Source organism: Centrocercus urophasianus, unplaced genomic scaffold (genome assembly GCF_019232065.1).
Source record: "Centrocercus urophasianus isolate 14NV4802_14NV808 unplaced genomic scaffold, USGS_Curo_1.0 seq_14, whole genome shotgun sequence".
Lineage (NCBI taxonomy): Eukaryota > Metazoa > Chordata > Aves > Galliformes > Phasianidae > Centrocercus > Centrocercus urophasianus.
Genome location: NW_024884586.1, coordinates 8,822,886 through 8,842,555, shown reverse-complemented (window position 1 = coordinate 8,842,555; position 19,670 = coordinate 8,822,886). Strand labels below are relative to the sequence as shown.

Below are 19,670 nucleotides of genomic sequence, written 5' to 3'. Positions count from 1 at the left end.
AATCAATGGTTCATAATCTCCTTTCCTCTTTTAGGACTACTTCTTATCTGAAAGCTGTTATAATACTGTACTTGAATTGTGTAATCTATGCAGTAGATATTCTTTCCTTCTCGGTACTCATCCATAACTAACAATGTGCTTAAACAGGAAGGAATGGCCCTATTTCTTCTGTCTGTCTAACCTAATTAATCCGTCTCATTTTTTCAGTAATTAAAACGTACAGATCTTTTTTTTCTTACCCCTGAAGTAGAGGATAGGAGTGCTGAGCATCTGTGTTTGTTCTTGTAGAATCTGTTTGGTTGAATAAAACACCCTCTGGTGCCATCCTCTTCAGCTGAAACAGGTGTTTGAAGTTCACCCTTTTCAGTGACTTTGAAATGGAGGCAAGGGAAGCCTGCGGGGAAAATGAGTGTCAAAGGCCTTGTAGGCCTTCTGGTGAAGTTAAATCACTTTCTGATCTTACTCTTTTTAGTCACTTATTAGGTCCTTTAGCATCTTGTCTCTGTGGATTAGTCTGAACTCTTAATCACCCAATCTGGATGTTTCCTATCACCCCCAGTGGACTAATCCCAGCTTAAATAATAACTGGCATCATTGCATTGATATCAAACCTCATGTTATTCTGTTTGTAATTTTCTCCACTTAAATTTTCCCTTCAAAGCATTCCAGCCAGTCTGCAACTGGGGTGACAGGAGCTGAGGAGCCTGGGTGACAACACCTAATAGGTCTCTTGTTTTCAGATTTTCTGGGTTCTTGGAGTAAGGGAAGCATCACCAAGCTGCCTCCTTACTAAAGCCTGCTGGTATTCACAGACTTTCCACATCAGAATGGGATCTAACTCTGCACCTGCTGAGTGTCTAGGGGGTTTTGAGAAGACTGTTTGTGGTGTTTTGAAGTGTTGTGGGTTTGTACATGAAAAGAAACTGAGGATGTGATTTTATCGTGGTGAAGTGAAGAAGCTGAATCTCATTACAGAGTATCGTGAGGGCAATGGCTTGACCTGGGATGGAGGTTTTGTTTTTCTACACCATTGGGACTGAAACACTGGATAAATCGTTCATCATATGTATGTTTGAGTAGTGGATTTATGAGCTACACCTACACTGATGGCTCACTTTGCATTGGCTGCTTATAGAAGTGTTTCTAGCCTCCAGCTTTCCTGCAGTTAGTTTGGCATTGAGTCTTGATGTCAGGTGTCTTCTCACCCCACAGTGCTACATGCATTCACCTCTCTCTTCTGCACAGCATGCTCCCACTAATGAAAACATTTTGATTTTAGGAAGCTGATTGTTTTTTTTTTCATTAGATTAACTTGACTATGTTACTGTCTTGTACTTTCACTACTTCAGACTTTTTTTTCCCTAAAATAGTAGATTACATATTCTGTATGTGTAAAATTCATGTACTTGTCTTTTTTGAGTCTCAAACCCATAACTTGCTCATATTTCATTCAGTGTTTAATGTGATTCAAACTATGCAGAGAAGTAATGATGTCTGCTTTAAGTGCTTGAACGTGTTTCTGAGTGGAGATGTTCTGTGTGGGACGTTCAGAAGAGCCTGTGGTTGAAAGGAGCTCAAGTCCCATTGAACGTGAAGAGCTTTCTCCCATTGGCATGAGAACACGATGCTCTGCTGCCATTGCTGTCAGCAGTTGTAGACACTTTGCCTAAATGAAACTAAGGGTTTCATCCACCATCACATTAGTCATGGTAATGAAATTTTAGCCCTTGCTGGGATTTATTTTTTCTATTAGGTTTAAATGCAAGGACGTAGGCCAGCTAGTGAGGGTCTGTTTTGGGCTCGGCCTTTTTCATCCTTCCCGAGAGACATGGTTGGAGGAAGCTGTTTTCCTTGCATTTTGCAAAAGACACATGTGGCTTCTGACACATAGGCTCCTGTTTTGCAGATCCCTTCTTTGCCCGCTACACAGAGGCCATCAAGTCAACAGGGATACTGCTGGGAACTCTGAACTCCTATTCTTGCATCAGGTATGTGGATGGCTGCTATTGATTTATTGATCTGTAATGAAGTTCTGAGCAGTTAATTGCATTTTGACTTCAGGCTTTCAGCACATGACTTTTCAAAGAACGGAAAAGACCGATTTCCAGCAGCCTATATGTGATGTAATGGATTGGGCTGATGGCAGGGCTTTTGCTTACTGCTGTACAAGATGGACTGGTGTGTGTACTGTTTTCTTTTTTCTTTTGAAGTGGGATGGACTGCAAAAGTATTGTGCTGAGTCTTTTGGGTGAGGGGAACAGTGAACACTAAATTATTATCCCAGGTTCTTCTCCTCATAGTACTACTGGTGAACTAACCAAAGTTCTAGTGATGCAGGTGCCGTTTACTGAGAACAACTCTGTTCTTTCCAAGCCGTATCAATTTTCCTTTTGTGGTGAAGGCTGATATATTATGAAACTTCACTGTTTTTTGTTTTTTTCTTTTGTTGTTGTTGTTGTTTTTTTTTTTAAAGTAATCCTGTGTACTGAAGTCATGCATGAAATCTGTCCATCTTCATTCTTCCCCACTCCCTCCTCCCAAGATGCATCTTTTTAAAAATAATCTCTGTACTTAAAGAAGGAAAAAAACCCAAACATTCCAGTCCGTCCAATCCAGTTATAAAAATGGTGTTGGTGTTGATAAACATGCTGTAGTATAAGAAGCACAAACAAACAGATGGGGAACAAAAAGTGCTGCAGCCTTATAGCACTGTCCTTATAAACATAAGGTCGATCACCCGGCAACAAGTTCCTAAAACATCCATTTAGGATAATCTCACAGATTATCAGATCCTGAAATGGGAGAATACACTGAATTTCGATGTTGACTCTCAGAAAAGCAATCACTACAGCACTGTGAGTGCTCTGAGAATTGTAGGCACATGTTTAAATCAGCATGGGTTCGTGGACTTCTGCAGCTCATGCTCACTGAGGAGCTGACCAAGGCCTGTGGTGTGACAGGGAACTGGAGCCCTGCACCTGATGTTAACAAGGCTATCTTTTGACTCAGGTATTCTCATACTGGTGTCTATCAGGAGTGTTTGTGTTACTTGATTTTCATTGACAGAGCTCTTTGAGCTCTCACTATGTGGCTCTTTGGGAGAAAAGGTATTTTCTTTGCTTCTATTTATCTATGACTTCTGTATTAGTTTGAACTGGAATTAAGGCTCTTAAGGTCCGTGTTATATAGTTACTCTATGACAGTTGTATCAACTATTTCTTCATGCTTTGTGTTGTCTGTGAAGGACTACACTGCTGCAGTTGTCACAGTAGCTCAGGAGGGCTATTTTGTTTGTATAGGCTGCGCAGATAGATAAGGCGGGTTAATTCTGGAGAGTGGCCATGGGATTGATTTGCTTTTTGAATTCCTGTGTTAGCACTTGAGAAACTTTTCTTTCAGTTCCCAAAATGAATTATAGATCTAAGTCAGAGGGGTGCAGCAAACAGAAAACAGGCTTTCAGTGGCTGAACTGACCCAAGCCTCTGCATTGCCACTGACAATTCTGTTGTTTTTAAATGATTGTGTATTTAAGTCAAGCGGAGCTTTCAGTAGGCGAGGACTGGAGAAGAGTAGGAGGCTTCTTTGTATGCTTTGTTACTAAAATCATTTAGGGTCACTGTTTAATTCAGAGGATACCGCTTTTAGGAACTTAAGGCTGCGTTCACTGCTTTGTCCTTAGCACTGTACACAGCACTGCTCTGTAATACCACAGGGAAAGAAAATGTGTTTCTCTGCAGAGAGTTTTTGTAATGAGTCTTCAGGCTGTAGACAAACTCTTTTACTGTCTTCTAGGGAATCAGAATGTGCTGTGGGCACCTGTTCAGCCTGATGGTGAATGTAATTGATTGTGGATATAGTATTTGTAGTTTGTATCGTATGAAATAAATGCGAACTTCCAAAGTAACATGCAATTGTTGAAATCACACGGTCTGCATTTAGCCAAGATACCATTCTGGTCAGGAGAGCCCACACGCAAGTGCAGGAAATTGGCATGCCAACATCTTTCTATCCCTCTCTGCCACTGAGGCAAATGTCTGCCCTTGTCCTTGCAATGCTTGCACACAGGCAAGGAGCACAGATGACAAGCTGTCAGGTTGTAGACTATCTGATGGATCTAAAATGATCCTATGACCATCAGAAAGCATTTTGCCCACGTGCCTGATGTTAGGAATGAAGTCATTGTGGAGGGGAGTAATGCTTTGTTCTCCCCACTGGCTTTTGGTTTTTGTCAGCTTTTCTTTCTTCATGGCTCACTGCTGACAAGGAGACTGGTCTGCCATGCTAAATACCTTGGGACTGACAGGATGGAGAAAGTTTGCAGGCTCTTTTGACAGCTGTAATCAATAAGAAGTGAAAATCTCACTTGAGAAGCCCTTTTCCAGCTATAAATGGCAACAGAAGTCGTGAAGGTGAAATCTTGATTTTAGACTATAATGTAAAAACAGCGTCAGAAATCTGAGCCCAAGGAAAAGATTCGCAAACCAAGAGCTCCTCTGCGCTCATCTGTGTGCACCTCAGTCAAGGAGTGAACCACACCTGATGGAACGGACTGCCAGACAGTCCTCAAAAATCCTGTGGATGATCCATAAAGGGGAGTTTTGCTTAGCACATCCATATGTTCTCAAGGCAGAAGCAGGGCTTGCCATAAGAGCTTTCATTATCATATTGCAGTCTTCTCTGGAAGTCTTGATTACCTTCTGAGAGATGCAAAATTTCTTCAATTCTTGTGGGGGTCACTGGGAAATGAGGCACCATCTAGGCAAAGGACAGGATCAGAATTAACTTTTGAACTGAACAGGCCTACTTGAATAGCAAATCATTTCTTTGGAGGAAAAAAGTTATTGTTTTCCAAATAGATTTAATTGCCAGCAAGCATGCGTTGGAAATGGGAATAACAACTTTTAATTAAGATTGAGAATAGACAGAAATTCCCAGAGCACTGGTTAATCAAAAATAGGTATTTCCATGCTTTATTATGGGTGACAATGCCAAATCATTGAGAAAACATAATAGGAAAAGTTTAGTCTGAGATATGCTCTTGTTTTGTGATGTTGAGTAACTATTTATGGGCTTTTTCTGTCGTCTTTGCTTTGCAGAATGCAGTGCAGGGGGACAAATATGGCTGTAGTCCGTTTTGCTGCACTCATACCCTAGCTGCTAATTTGGTCAGTGTGGAGATTTATTCCCTTTATGTTATAGGTGTTGCTTGGGAATTTGTTACTAACAAAAATACTGAGCTTTTTCAAAGGGCTTTGCGCTGGTAGACCTCAATGATTTGTGGAGTGCGATTAACCTTGCACTGCAGAAAGGAAGATCTGTGTAACAGAAGCAAGTTTGCCCCGGTGATGACTTGGCAGGCTGGAGAAAAGGGGATCCCAGCCCTGGAACCTTGGTGCAGGGCTCCCTCTGTCTGACCGTGCAGTCTCTGCTACTGCTGGTTAATAGAACTGTCAGTGGTAGCACTTCTCCTGAGGATGTGTGGAAGGTTTTCATTTCCCCAGATATTAATCAGGTACCTTTTTGTCAGCACTAAATTCACTTTAAAGAAGAGATACGAAAATAGAGCTTCTTTTTGTATTAGTTATCATACATCCTCTGGCAGCATCTTTGCCAAATGCATAAAGGAATGCAATTAATGGCTACCCAAGAGATTTATTCTATTATCCTGACTAGCTTATTTCTAAAGTAGCTTGACATTTTATTTGTCTGACTTATCTGTTGTTGTAGGGAGATCTTGTTTTATTACCCTTGAGAAGACTGAAATGTTAAACAGGAAACACAGGAGCTCCTTTCATTACTCTGTGTTTTTCCCCTATAAAATGTGAACTCAGGCTGGAGTGTCAAATCTGTAGTAAAGGAGAAATCTGGGATCATGACTGGGACAAAATGGTGCTCAGGAGGTTTAGATTTGATTACAGACAATATCCCAGCCTCTCCATGCTAAGCTGCTTATACCTCAATCCTACAAAGCAGTTTTAAGCCCTGCACACCTCACGGACCTGAAATTCAAGCTGAGCTTTGTTTTCTCTGGCCCTGCCAACATCTCAGCTTCTGCAGTCTCTGAATGGGCAGCACTGCTGAGAAGGAGCGCAGCAGAGATGAAGTTTGGTCCTGCTCCCAGAGCAGATTTAGCTGTAACACCATAGGACAGATGTAATTTAAAATACCTTCTGGTGTTGCTGCTGAATATGTGCTGTTGGTAAAGGGAAATGCAGTGGTATCCAATTTGCTAATTAAGCTGAAGGTGTAAGAGCCGTTGTTGTATGGTTGTCTTTTAAACTGAAGAGAAGGCTTGATGACCTTTCAGAATACACACATCTTGATGACTATCAAAAACTTATTTCATCGTTACCCTTATGAGGAAGCTTTCATTCCTACTAGAGAAAGCTGTAAGGTAAATGAAACGAGCAGGCTTTTAAGTGTACTTTCCTGTAAGTAAATGAATATCCACAGGTCTAAAAACCTAAAACTGAGCTCTACAAATATAAACTCTTTATCTTAATAGTATGCAGCACCCAAAAAAAGAGCTCAGCTTTTTGAGAAGAATAATAGAAAGCTTTAAATCTTTCTGTAGGATAATTGAACTTTTGCTTATTTTAATTACATTATCTTAGGTAGGTCGCTTGTGTGCTTAAAACTATGGAAGGCTGAGGAAAGTTTAGGAGCCCAGAGTAAGTGCAGAATGGGGATCTCTGTTTTCAGATCAGTCCCTGTATTATTGCAGTTCTTTGGTGTGTCTGCTTGCAGTCTGAGAGACTTTGTACTTGTGTCTGTTTTTCAGTCCAACCTGATGTTAGTATTTCTTTTCTGGGTCAACTGATTTCATGTTTGTTGCAGTCAAGCCATCTTTTAAAAGCAGTGCTAAAAAGATAGAGTCAGGCTGCTGAAAAGCAGCGTTAACAGGGACTGGCTTGTGATGGATAAAAGGACCGACAACAGAGAACTTTTTCATTTATTCAGCATGATATTAGCATGCTGATACTGAATATTGGCTTTCTGATTTAGGATGTGGGTTTTTATTGTCTTGAAAAACAGGGCAAAATTGATCAACTTGGTTCATAAAGTGAATTTTAGGGTTTTCATTATTCCCTAATTAGTTTCTTAAATGAGTGGACACATCCTCTGTGTTCGTTGGATGCTGCACGTCCCTGAGTGCTGAGAAAGTCTGATGTGTGGCATCATCTCAGGAACAAGAGAACTCCAGGTGTGTTAGTGAACCACTTTCAGCTGCACAAATGGTATTAGAGATCTCTGGAAACTTGATACAAGAGTCTCGAGTGGAAGGCACTGAAAGGAGGACTTCTGTCTCAGCTGGCTTTGCCTTACTTCACTGGTGGTAGATAAAAGTTGGCCTTTAAACTCCTTGGAGACTCTCATAAGCTATGTTTATGGAGGTGATGCTAATGGGTGTAATGCATCTGGAAAATGCTGCTGTTTCTGGGATAATAGGTTTTCAGGCCTGGCCTGTGTCACAAAAAGCAGTTAAGTGGGATTGCAGTAAAAAAAATCTCTTGCCTGTGCTTTTTATACATTTTCTGTTGTTGCTGTACTTGGTGGGCAGCTTTTGGACAGCACAACTATACATTTAATGGACATTTTATCATGAGAACATCTTCCTTTAAGCAAAGGAGCCGTGAGAGGCTGCTCTGAATAATCGGCTGCTTGCTAACCAGAGCTCTGCCAACATAAGCTGAGGTGTTTGCAGTGGTGGAAGAGAAGAGGAAAGAAGAATTCTGTGCTGTAGGCAGAGAAGTCTGCATGAAGAACCCCAAAACAAGTCATACAGCATGTGTAGTGCATCATCTAATCCTTCACTCTGCTATCTTGCCCAGCCTGCACCCCTCTTTAAAAGCAAATGTGTTTTATTGGCTGTTACTTTGGTTTTAACTTTTTGGTGGTGTTCAGATTAGTAGAGTTTTGTACTCTTCTGTTTAGACTCTCAGTGAGAGATGGGAGCCTGGCTTAAGTCCTTACCTGCTGTCTTTTTACCCATATATTCTGACAGAGTTGACATGATGTCAGAGCCTGTTTCCTTTAACCCAGTTTAAATTATTGGCTTGCCAAACCAGAATAAAAGATCTATTAAGAATATTGTGGAATGTACTTCTTCAGAGATACATATTTATATTCTGCTTGACTTGGGTGAGCAACACCGAGCAGCTGTCTTTGTCAACTCCTTGCCTAGAGAAAAGATTTGTGTGATAAGTTAATCCTAAGATCAGTCTACCTCTGGATTTTTCCCTGGTTCAGCTACTTTAAGTTAATTGTGCTGATATAAAACCCCATGAGGACGTGTTCTGGAATAAAAGTAAAAACTGAACTCAAGTAACCACTTGGAAGTAGCCACTGATTAATTTCTAAGCATACCTGGGCCTGCAGTGATTACATCTGGCATTGCTTCTGTAACTCACAGCTTGCTTACAGTAGCTCAGAGAGTATTGCTGACAACAAGTCAGGTTCAAAATTACATCCTTTCATTTTATTTGAATTAACAGAAGTTAACAATTTTCTCACCTCTTCATCTAAAACTGTGCACCTCAGATTGAAACGCTGTACTGCATATCTGTGTGCTGACTCCACAAAACTCCCAACCTCTGTTCCATCTCTTTGTAACAGGAGAGTTTAAATGTTGAAACGTCTCTTGTCTGACAAAGATACTTGGTTCAGAAAATGAGAGAAGGCAGTGCGTCACTTGAGGAAAGATCTGAGGGGCTGATGTGTACCTAATGGAAAAGACTCAAGAAAGACAGTGGAAGAATATTGAGGGAAAGAAAAATGCTGGTAAAGGGAGAGTGAACAGGAGAGAGTATAGAGGGAAGCTGTAAGGTCCTGTTGAAATGAGTTGCTGATGAGTGGCTTGGGATGGGCCAGGCTCCCTGCTCTCCAGAGCTGAGCTCTGCTGACTTTAACTGTCACTTTGTCCCCATTCGCTTCAGTGGAGAACTTAGCCTTCATTGCTCAGACGTTGCTGTCTGTTGTGGCCACCCACTGGCCCGTGAATTATTTGTGCCTGTCCAGAAGCACTAACTGTTGAGCACGTTGGCTCTGCTGTCTCTCTAGGATTGATGCTGTAGCTCAGCCGGGGTGAAACAGTAGAGGCTCAGCCCCAAAGCAGCTCCCACAGCTCTCTCCAAGGTCGGCGAAGGAACAGGGCAGCCCTCAGCTGCATTGTAACTAAGGCTGTGGACAGAATAGCAATATCTAAAACTGAGAAAAATAATTTTTTTGCCCTTCTGGTATCATTCATCTAAATGCCTTACATTTTCATGGCTGTCTGAATGAAAATTCATAGAAATCTGGTGAGATACCATGTCTGTTTCCAATTAATGGGCTGAGGGGGGAAGAAACCAAAGGGAAATGTCCACTAAATAAACAAGAGCTGGGAAAAACTTTCAGATTGCCTGAGCACACGGGTTCTGCCTCTGGGAAGTGCATTTCTGCATCCAGAAGATCTTTCATCTGCACAGGGCTGATACACAACCTTGTGTTCACTGTGTGTTTAACCACTGCTTCTTATGTTTTCAATATTCTACTTTCTTTTTTTCCATTACTTGTGGTTCTGATGAGTCTGTACTTGGCCAAGAACTGACTTTGTGTGGAGGACTTTTTTGCTTGTGTGCAAATGCCTGTAGTTTTATTGCAGGGGGTCTGATTTGAGATTAGTTGGAATATGAAGGTGGTCTTGATTGCTTTGAAAGGTTGCCGTACTCCAAGATCATTTGCTTGGATTGGAGATAGTTAAAACTAATAGCCTGCGCACACACGGGAGTTCACCATCACCTTTCATTTATGCTAAGGGGGAGACACGATACACATACTAGAATATAACATTGACCAAAATAACTGCACTGCTTTGCACCCAGTGAGTAACTAACGAACGTGGTGATCTATTCAGATGTCACTGTCTCCCTGGACTCGCCTCCTGGACCCAAATGACAAACAGATTCCTGAAGTCAAAAAGTTGTTATAAGCCATGATCAGCACAGAGCCAGATTAAAAAACCCGGTGAAAGTTCTCATTGCTTCATTAAAGCTTCCTTTATTTATGTTTGCATTACTTTTGCTGCATGATTTCACAGCTCTAAATTAGAGTGTTGCGATGCAAATAACTGAATCAGCTGAAGTAAGGCAGCAGTGGACTCTGCTGTGAGGAGAGCAGACGTGCACAAGGAGAGGGAGGGGTAGCACTCTTGAATCAGATGTGCTGTTGGTAAAAAATAATAATAATAATAATAATAATAATAATAATAATGTGGAACTACAGCCTTAATTGTGATGCAGTTTTTATACTAGCTCCTGATGTGAAGCTAAACTGGAATTTATTTGTTCCCTGGCTCTTCATGCTGAGTATCATAATCACTAATGCTTCTCTCATCTTAAAATGGTCTTAAGAGTTATCAGTATGAGAGTAGTGAAGGTAGACCAAGAGCGAATGTTGTGCTCCATACCATGCATTTCCAAGCTAGTTAGTTATCTGCTGCTAAGAAAGTTAACATTGTGGAAGTCCTTTTCTGTAGTGCGAACGCATGTTGTGTTTCTATTTAATTTCCCAGTGGGGTCTAACTTTTCTGAAAAAGCAGAGATAATATTTGTGAAGGTTTTGAAAGTTTCAAGGTCTGTTTGTAATCTCAGTCCCAATATCCCTTCTCATTTTTTGTTGATTCAGATTCGATTTGGAATGAAATCAACGGACTTCGTTTCACCTGAATAGTGTGTGCGAGCCATAGGTTTTCTGGGTTTGGTTTTAAATTTTGCTGAATTTGATCATAGAAACTTCCTGAAAACTGAAGGGAGCTTTGGGTGACAGCAATTTTATGTTTTATTTCTTTTATTTTCAGTAATTTTTACATTTGATAATGTGCAAATGAAAGATACTTCTTTTGAGATGAAGAGTTGTCCTGGTTTTCTCTGTTGAGTCAGCCCTTAGTTAGGATTTCTGGATGTGTGTGTGTGTGTGTGTGTGTGTCAAAGATTTGGATCTCCTTTGCCATTCTGAATTTCTTCAAGTTTCTTTTTGACTTCAGCAGGTACTAAATCTAATAAGGGCAGGCATGTCGCTATAAAATTGAAGCAGAGACAGGAAATAAGCATTTGTCATGAATGAATTTCAACAAGCTTGATTTCATATCGCTCTTTGAAATGCAGCCTAGTATGATAAATGACAGCAGATGAAATTCTGTTTAACAGTTGCTGACCTCTCTCTTTTTTTTTTTTTTTTTTTGTAGTATTCCAACAGAAGACATAATATTTAAACTTAACTACAGAAAATAAGCAGTGAGCGTGTTATGAAGCTATCTGTGCGTATAGTGTTCTCCGAAGCTCTTTGAGTAACAAGGTCCATATAAGCACAAGTGTTTTTGCTAATACGAAGTTCTGTAACAAATGTGGAGGGATAACAAAAAAGATTCCCATGTGACAGATGTTTGTCATGGTACTTGGTGCATATCTGGGACAACTGTGGGAGCTGCATTGTCTTAAAGTCCTAAAAGACTTTAACATGTTAGTTGGCCAACAATTCTCTGACCCCTCTCTTCCCAGACACGTAATAATGTTTCTCTCCTTACCATAGGGGGTAATCTTTATAGTTTTAGCATTGTTCAGTTCCAGGGTTGATCTGAAGTGACCTGCCAGCGAAGCTGAAGGTGAGAAATAGCTCTTCTCTTAGAAGAGAGAAAAGGATAGCTAGGTCATTTATCAAAGATTGTTTATTGTAGGCTGTCTTCATACCAAGCCTGAACACGGTGTTAAGTTCATGAAAGTGAAGACTTTCACTGCAAGGAAAATCTTCCCAGTCATGAGAGAGCTCCCTTGAACTCTGTGGGAAAAACCCAGGGGATATAACATGTATGGGAGAGTACTGAGATTCTCATCTCATCTAGTGCACGTGGACAATGGAATCTGAAATGGTAACGTGTGTGGAGCTGCTGCTCCTAGCTGAGCCACCTCCAGTGATTTCTCCTTGAGGCACATTTTCATGTGCATGCTAGCAGAAGTCCTAGAACATTTATTTTAGCCCAAAGACTAAATGTATTTGTCAAGATTGTTCATTCTGCACAGGGAAAAGTCCAGGTATTCCCTGTCTCTTTGTTCTGTAAAAAGTCTGTGATAAAGCATATCTTGAAGATATTTGGTATTTGTTTGATATTGCATCTGGAAAAAAGGTAATATGCTTTACTGGTAGTCAAACAAGTACCAAGTACTTTTGTGTAAAAGTTTTCCTTCTTTTGTACCTGCTACTTCTCCATACTGCTTGTATCCCAGTTGATGGCAGTCATCACTTTTCCCGTACAGTATGTTATTTCTCTTTTACCTCTTACTGTTGTGTCTCTGAGTCTGAGTCTGAGTCAAAAAGAGTTCAAACTCCAATCTGGAGATGTGATAGAATGGTTTGTGTTTTCTCTCTCTTCTGTAAGAACTGCTTTCTAAGTGGGAAGACCTTCTATATATCACAGTGCCATGAAGAACACAACATGTACAAAGATGCTTTGGAGTAATTGCTTACAAGAAGCCTGGTGAAGCCTGAAATTCAAGATGGCTGAGCAAGTTGAAGCCTCCCTCTTAAGAAATGCCTCTCAAGATGGGGCTACAAAGAGGAACTATTCTGCTGTTAATCTAATTTATTAACAAGAGAACAGTGTTAGCTAGTGTGGCATGTGATTTCTTTGCAAATTGTTGGTCTCCTGTCCAGAAATGGATTCCTTTTGCAAAAGCCCTGAGTATGAAGGAAAGTACAATTCTGGATAGCACAAACTAGCTGGTTTATTCTTTCCCTTCGAAAAAACAAGCTGCAGAGTCATTTGGTTTTGTCATTTGGTTTTATTAATTCCTTCCTCTTGTTAGGAGTGGGATTTAGATCCTTCCAAGTGTGCATCTTCTGTTCATCCCTGTCCACCTACAGTTGTTGGTGTGATGAGGCATTTGGGTATAACTGGCCTTGCTGAAGGAGGAAATAAAGCTTCCCACACGTGTTGTCAGTCTCTCATGTTCTCCACAGAAGATGACTGCTCACTTGATTTTTTTGTTCCTTGCTTTCCAGACAATTTTAAATCCTTGTGGCTTCATTTCTGGATTTCAGTAAAGCTGTATATGCTGTTTTTGTATCTTGAGCTGGTGTTTCAGATTGTACTTCCTGAATGGTGCAAAAAATTAAGCACTTTATGAACATGCTTGTAGGTTTGAGTGCTGTAGCAAACCAGATTGAGTTCTCTGTCAATTTTTTGGAAGATTTAAAGGGCAGATTCTTATTTACTTCCTTTTTAGCAAAAAAATCAATATCTTGAAAGTACAAGACTTCTTACTGTTATTAAGGGAAAGTCATACTTTTCTGAGAGCTTGCTATCCTGTAGGAATTGTGGTGGGATGGAGAGAGATTTGGGATGGTATGTGGTAGCTTTTAGTTTTGCTTTTTTACTTGCACCTTCCATTGTAGGGTGATTTGAAAAGTCCTTCAACATAACAATTACTGGCAGGCTCCAGCTCTTGCATTGCCTGGTATTGTTGTGCTTGGTACTTTGGGTTATGCAAGAGCTGCTGTGTAAGTCCTTGGCTTGGCAACAAAAATGCCATCCAGTTGTCTCATTGGCTGACCTTTGTTATGCTTTATTTACTTTTCTGATTCCATTTCAGATTTGCTAACATGTCCTCTACAGGTGGGAACACAAGGAATGACAGCCATTGGCATTCATAGACATACGGTTACGTATGTGTTTGAATGTATGTATGTATACATACTAAATGATTTCACAAATAAGTTACATTATGAGTTACATCTATAGGTGTGGGCTACCAGTGTAGTCTTTCTATTGTATAAATTCTCAAGGTACCTTAAATAATTGAATGAATGAATGGAAATAGATTGACTAGGAAGGCATACCTTCTAGGGAGCATTCATAGCTGAACTGGTTGACTTGACAAGATCAATTTTGAAACCAGTCTTTTTTAGGGCACTGAAAGATAAAGAGTGAGAAATCCTACCCAGGAAACAAAAGGGACTCAATTTGCCTACAGACAGCCATGTGGTATTAACTCCAAACAAAATGAACACCAGATTTTCTGACGCTTGATGCTTCAGTGTAGCCCAAGAGTCAGATGCATGTATTTGAATGGTGCAGAGGAGTGGCTTTTTGTGATAAGGCTGTTTTTAATCTCTTAAAGTAAAAGTCGAAGTAATGTAATTTATGAAGTTGACTTTCCTAAAAGGAGGCCTTGAAGCCTAGGTGTTGAAACAAGTGTCTTAAAAAGCATGGAGGATAATGAATTTTAACTGACAGCATTCCTCTGTTCTCTGACAATCTCCTCCTAGATTTCATAGTATGTATCAGTTAAAATGCTGATTCTATTTAAGAGTTTGCAATTTCACTTGACAAAAAAAAGTGGGTGTTCAGAAAGATGTGATGTATGGAGATGTAGTGCTGTCTGTTGTAGTCTTTGTAGTGCGTTTGGTATTAGAATAAAAAATCCATACGTTTGGAATGGTTGAACCAGAACAAACACTTTAAGAGCTTCTTGGATCAGCTGATGTGTTATGCATCCCAACTTGAAAGTTGGGTCTGTAAAATTTTCACTGTTTAGTGGATTTTGAAGAAAGTTCCAGGCAGTTACTTTGCAAAGAAGCCAGATCTTGACAGCTGCGGGGAATGATGTGCTGCAGTCTAGCAGGACTGCAGAGTGGCCCTCTGGATCTCTTCTTGCCTGTTGTGCCCAGCAGACATCTGGCACAATAGTATTACTTGCAGACTTCATGTGAGCTGAGTGTGAGACTAAAATCTGGGCAGGAGCTGGGTGAATGGTCACAATCTGCCTTAAAAAGTGAATAAGTAAATCATTCAAACATGCTAACTTTGCCAGTCACATTCCCTGAAGTGTTCTGCATCACGTTACTTGAAGTGACTTCTGCAAAGAAATGAAAGACTTCCCCTCAAAAAGCCAGACTAGCCACTACACAGCTGCACTGAGAACAGTGACTCTGAACTACCGTGTTTATTGGATGTTTTGTTCTAGGTGATATCTGTGTGTGTAAGTAGAAAGTAATTAAATGCAATGTAGGAAGTTCCATTCTGAATTCCATTAATGCTTTGAAAATGGCATTTTTCAAGATTAGATTTTAATTAAAAAATAAAACCAAAGCAGTCAAATACAAAGGGAGAGAAACAGTGTTCAGTGGAAGTTTAGATTTTGTTTTGATTTTGATACAGTCCTCTGCTTTCAGCAGGAAACTCCTCCTATTCACTATGGGACAAGCAGTTTTTCTGTGTAGCAAATTGGAAGTATGAATGCAGCATCCTTGTGGGTGCAGATGACACTGGAAGAGTGAAGCAGGACTTAAACCACATGTTCAAAAAACTTCTTAATAAAGTAGGTATAGGTGAAAGTCAAGCTTCAGTCCTGTATGCTGCTGCACTGATCTTCCTTCTGAGGAGATTACACTGGAAGAAATGCAATGTCTGGATCAGATTGTAAGCTATGGGGTTTGGTTTACTGTTTAGCAGGTTGAGCATGGTAGCTTGTTCCCTTCTTAACGTGTGTATAGGAGATGCAAAGTGAGTTTCTTGTTTGTTTACTAACAGTACAGGAGGAGGGAGACAGGTGAAGAGCTATTAATTTGTGACACAGGGAAGTATTATTGAAAGAAGATTACGGGGATTTAGAGAGTGGTGATGCTTTTTTTTCCTGCTGTTTTCCTTAGAGAGCTGGTGTGTGTTTAGAAGGCATGGTATAGCCATCGATCAGTAGAAAATTCACTTTAACAATAAGAAAATATTGGGTTAAAATATTTGGTGTTTCCACTTCTCTAAGGATGGGTTTGGGGGGTTTGTGAAGAAGTTGTTTTGTAATCAATGGCTGTACTGAAGCCTGGTGTTATGGATTCCCACTTGTAGCTTTTCATGTGCATGTTGAAGAATTGTTCCTGTTGCACAGGGACTGAAATTTGGGAATGCCACTGGGAGAATGGCCAGTGCTGATAGGCAGAGTGGAGCTGAAGGAAGTGGCTAAGTAAATAGATGTTTCTTGTGCAAACCCTGTCTTTTCTCTTAATGTAAACACTAAAGACAGTCTGGGCATTGGAATGCTAATGAGATAGAAAACACTCTATTTTCTTCAATTAAACACGTGCTTCATATTGAATCATACATTTCGCCGTGCTCTGAAGTCTACATACATATCTGTCAATTTTGCACCCTTTGATCCTGTAGGCTACAAAGACAACTGTAGCTCCCAACTGTCCTAGGCTGTATTATGCCAAGGGACTATATAGATATGCAGTTATGGAAAGCTTTGATTCAGAGATCTCATTCTGAGCACATTAAGGCATTCACAAAATGAGTAAATGCAATTGATACCTAATGCTTTGATCTCCTGGATGCCTCTGTCATTTTGAACAAGGATCTTGTGTTCATGGATCAATGGGATGGAATTCATCTGAGCTGTGTGTCTAGCCTCTGCCAAAGGAAGTAAGCATCTCTAGGATGTTATCTCTCTTCTTACACAGTATCAAGAAACAGATTGGATTGATTGTCTGAGAAGTGTTTATTTCTCAGGGCTCACAAAAGGGAAGGATATAGCAGGGAAAAGGCTGAGACTGGACATCGGATGTTGAATGACAGAAGTTTCATCCTGTCTATTTTTTAAAATGCTTTTAAGATGGTTGAAAATGTAAAAAGAAAACAAAAGCACTGACAAGTGAAGTAACATGCACGGTCAGTAGATGAGCAGTGGATTGAGAGAATCCTGTTTAGCACTTTAATCCTCGAAACATACTTTTAGTCTGGAGTCACCCAAATCCCTTACAGCAACCGGGCAATTCGAGCAACCAAGCACATGAGAAGGCAAGGCCGGATAAAGCAGTAAATGAATTGCACATACCTGTGTCCTGGTGGAGTGTGTAATACAGTGACACGAGAGGTCAAGGTTTTTTGGAGGGAAGTATCTTGTGAGCTGTTTTACTCCCATGTTGTTCAGGAAACGTTTGAGAGAGCCCTGCACTCTCCTCTCTCTGCCTCTTGCAATATTTGTTTTCATATCCAGTTTCTAGACTTACAGTTCATTTTTTGCTTTTCTGTATGCCTTAGCTAAAAATCCAGTGATTTAGTGCAGTGACAAAGGTAAAGGAAGGTCTGTACAAAGATCTCCCAGAACTGGATTGAATTTTAAAAAATCCTCCGTACCTTGCAAACCCCATCTTACTGATGCATGGAGGAGTCTGATACAGGTGGTGTCAGCTGGGGACTTGGAGAGTCACTGCACCTTCATCTTCCTTGTGCTTCTGTTCTCTAGCAAAAGCAATCCTTAACTTGTCATTAGCTTTGTTTACCAGTTTATCTTAAAGAAAAAAGACAAACCGAAAGAGGTTCACAAGTGAGGGAAAAATTTGGGGCTTTCAGGATTATTCAGGCTTTTTTTTTTTTTTTTTTTTTTTTTTTGGTTAGTATTGTAGAAATAAATCTGAGAAAAAATGATTAGCACAATGGCTTTGAGGGGGGAGATGCATTTGTGTGATATGGCTCAGGATCAGCTTTTTGCTTATGGGCTAAATCTTCTCTTTTATTAAATGCATATGGATAGTGTATGACAACTATGACATTGTTTTTTGTTTTTTGTTTTTTTTTTTTTGAAATATAGCCCTTAGAAAACTTTGGGAAGGGAGAAAAAAATCCTGCTTGATTTATGGGGGAAAAGCCTTAAGCTGTAGGTGACATTAACAATGAAAATGTCAGGCTCTGTAGTGTGTAATACATGACTGTGCTGTGATTTCACTGTGTTTAATGCTGTGGGACAATAACCAGGACTTCTGCACTTCTGATTACTCATTTTGAATGCAGCTTTTTCTAAAGAGAGTGACAGTTTGATATTCCTAGGGAACAAAGTGCAGATATCTTAACTGCAGTGAACTTCAGCCTTCCTCTACACGAGTCAGTAGGATTTACTCATCTCCTGTGGAAGAAAGATAAAACATTAATAATATGTGTAAAGGGTGAACTTATGGGATAAAACTTATTTTACTGGCATCAGCTTAGCTACCAAGTATCCTTTCCTGTTTGCAAGGGGTATATTTCATTTTAATCCCAAATTTGTTTATGTCCTTCACAAATATTTTGTCCTTTCACTTCTACTTTTAATGTCTGTGTATTTTGTATTCATATATATATAAAGCATGTATGTAGGTTCGGGCTCAATGGTAACAGCAAGACTATTTTACATTGAAGAAGAAAGCCTTTATCACTTGTCACTGACTTTTTTGCATTGCGTATTTTAACTTTTCAGCCCTTCTTACCTGATGGCTGAAAGAAATGCTGCTGAATATCACTGTTCTTGTTCTCCAACAATTGATGAGTAAACCAAGAATTGTTTGCCCTGGAAAGAAATCTCCCTGGTCTTCAGCAAGGGTTGAGATGTTTGATTCAGACTGAGTCATTACAGGGCCTCACATTAGGTTAATGAAAGAGATTGGAAGTGGCTTAAGATGTCAGCTGTTTTATTACTAGAATTAGAGCTGAATGTTCAACAGCAGGAGAAGATCATCTCAGTTGTGCATTCTGCTTCTGAATCAGCTCCATGTGACAGAGCGCAGGAACAGGAAAGGCTGCAAATGGATGTGCCAGAATTTCTGAGAGACAGTGCAGACTCAGGCAGGTGATAAAAACAAGACCAAAAAGTAATGGCTAGAATGATGTTTTGGAGTCGCTTCTGACTCTCAGCAATTGACTTCACTGAGGCTAAACCCATGTAATGGATGCCAAGTTACATCCTGCTGACTGCTTTACTAACTGGCCTTGCTGTTTTAATTTTTAGCTTTCCCCAGTGTCCTACGTGGCTACATAGCTGTAGCATGAAGTCTAGTTCAGTTGGTTTAATACTTTTGGATAAGGTAGTGCACAGAGTTGCCATTAAATCTGTTTTTATTCCTGCTTTTTATTTTGGTATTAAAACACTGCTTCAATTCTGCTTGTTTGTTAAACCCTGTTGTGATAGAGGAGCTGAGTTCTAATGAGTAACTTGGCTGATACACTCACGGGCACCTTTTATGGGGGAAATTTTTCAGTTGGAAATAAAAATTTAGTCTCAGGCTGCCAAGAGCCTGTCATTATTCAGATAGTTAAAAAAATAATAAACATTCAGATAGATTAAAAAAAAAAGCTGTTATTACCAGTTAAAAGTTTTGAATGAGTTACGTGAATTAGAAGTCTCAATGCTGGGTTTCCAAGGTCATTTCATGGCAGCACTTCTGTACAGAGGGTTTCAAGTAGGCATATGATGGAATTAACAAATTTTAATGTAATTGAGGGCTTCAAAGGTAAGATTTAAAATAAAAAAACAGAAATCTATTTTTTTTTCAGTGTTTCACCTGTGTCTTTTTAAAGAGGCATGATTTTCGTAGCAAAAGAAAATACAATTTTAGTAAGTTGAGCCCTTTAAACTGTTTGCAACTGTATATGAAAAAGCGAGTGATGTATTACTTCTGCTGTTGTTTATGAGTTTCTTTTTTTTCCAAAAAGAAAAAGAGGAAGTTGTTCTCAAAATAAAATAATAGCAGCATGTTTGAGACCAAGGGGAAAACTGCCTTTGACATAATGAGACTTAGTGATCTGTGAAGCTGTGTGTAATTGAGATTTCTGTATTTCTTTGCCTAAAACAAATGTTTGGATTTCTTCCTTTCTGGCTGATCTGAGAAAG

At 39.9% G+C, this 19,670-nt stretch overlaps 1 protein-coding gene across 4 annotated transcripts in view; it reads left to right on the top strand.

Moving 5' to 3' along the window:
• The window catches only part of TSPAN4 (tetraspanin 4), a 393,641-nt gene that overhangs the window by 131,349 nt on the left and 242,622 nt on the right, over window positions 1-19,670 (top strand). For 3 of the 4 annotated variants that reach the window (XM_042814264.1, XM_042814266.1, XM_042814267.1), the window contains one exon: window positions 1,907-1,988. The exons of the other annotated variant lie outside the window; for it this stretch is intronic. The gene's annotated coding sequence lies outside the window, so the exon portion shown is untranslated. The remainder of the gene's footprint in view (window positions 1-1,906; window positions 1,989-19,670) is intronic. 4 annotated transcript variants of the gene reach the window in all.